Source organism: Charadrius vociferus, unplaced genomic scaffold (genome assembly GCF_000708025.1).
Source record: "Charadrius vociferus isolate BGI_N301 unplaced genomic scaffold, ASM70802v2 scaffold579, whole genome shotgun sequence".
Lineage (NCBI taxonomy): Eukaryota > Metazoa > Chordata > Aves > Charadriiformes > Charadriidae > Charadrius > Charadrius vociferus.
In genome coordinates, this window is record NW_009661367.1 from 1,057,412 (window position 1) to 1,059,012 (window position 1,601).

General features: G+C 59.0%; 1 protein-coding gene across 1 annotated transcript in view; it reads right to left on the reverse strand.

The window, feature by feature from the left end:
• The window catches only part of OSBP2 (oxysterol binding protein 2), a gene marked incomplete at its 5' end in the record, with an annotated part of 104,860 nt that overhangs the window by 38,667 nt on the left and 64,592 nt on the right, over positions 1 to 1,601 (reverse strand). The gene's annotated exons all lie outside the window — the stretch shown is intronic.

A 1,601-nucleotide genomic window follows, 5' to 3' on the forward strand; every position in this document is an offset into this window, starting at 1 on the left:
CAGAACGAGAACCGGTCCACACCAGCTTGGTGTTCGTCCCAGACACCAGCCGGGCAACCGTCACCACCGACTGCCAAAACACACTGTTACCTCTGTGGGACTCAAGGGGACGTAACCAAATCTGGGATTTTTCTGCTTGTAGGCAGCAGAAAATATCTGTATTCCACCGTGAGTCACAGAAGCATGAAGCGGTCCGGTTCCCCGCGTGTCCCGGGCTCTGGGGCCGTCGGTGCGGAGGCAGTGCCGTTATGGGGATGTGCTTATGGCCCTCACCACCCTGCCCTGCTCCCCCTCCTCCTGCCTCTCTAACCCACCCCCCAAAAAGCATCGCTGCTTTATGGGGGTCACTGTCCCCCTGCCCACAGCTCCGTCACCCTCATCCCGAAACGACGGGCTCAGCAGCATGCCGGGAGAGCTGCAAGCACCACCCCGACCACGTTACAGCCTTTCCCCTTCGGACACCTCCTCGAGATGCTCAGCCACGAGCCGAAGTACGAAAGGACGCTGTTAAAAGCACATCTCTGACATCCAGCTGAAAACACGTGCCTCGCTCCCTCCTTGCCCCCTCTTACCCGCTCCGTGTTTTGGACAAACCGCGTTTCTACCGTTTATTTTTGCCCTCCCGCACAACAGTTTTTGCGCTATTTCCCACCGTACAGACGGCCTCGCTCAAGATTTTATCACCGCAACCTCCTCCTGTCTGGGCTGGACAGGACAAATACTGCTCCGCTCACCCCTTCCCAAAAGGCTGCTGGAGAAACCCTCTCCCCCCTCCCACCCCCGGCAATTCCCCGCCCGTATCCCATCGCCGCTCTGTCGCCTAACCGCAAACCTCGGCGGCGCCGAGCGCTCCGCCGTCGCCGGCGTCCCACTGCCATCCCCGCTCCAAAAACTTGGAGAAACTCTCGGCAGGGAGAGCGCTGCACAAGCACCCCCAAAACTGCTCCAAAACACGCGACGCCGTCTCAGGAAGACCCTTCCCCCCCCCACACCTCCATGACTACAAAATCCTGCGAGCGGGGACGGGGAGGATGCTGCGACTGTGGGTCTCCCGAGTGCCCTCCGGTTCCCGAGTGCCCTCCAGCTCCCGCCGTGGATTACCATTCTCTTTTAAAAGCCCCCATTAAACCAACGCACGACCTGCTTTCGCTCAGGGCTGGGACGGCACGGCGACAGCGCTGCTCCATTCACAATTCCCCGAGCTCTGCCTTCATACATTATTCCAGCTCTGTTAGGCTTTTGGGTTGGTTGCTTGCAGGTTTTGTTGGTTTGTTTTGGTTTTTTTTTTTTCTATTTAAATATTTTATTTAGTTTTACTCTCCCTTCCCCTCCCCAAAGCTCCCCAGGGAAAACACAGACTCCCCGGGGAAAAGGAGGTTCCCCAGGAAGGGCTGTCTCACTGCCACGGAGGCACATCCCCACCCCAAAGAGAAGCTGTCCAAAAAATAATCAGAAAGCACCGTCATGCCGCACAAGGCAGGGAGCGGGGCTGGTGCCCGCACGCGCTTGGCGACCTCCAACCACCGCGTCTGGCAGAGCACAGCCGGCAGGAGACAGCTCGCGCACCCCGAGGGGGTTAAATCCCCCCCACCCCCACCCCC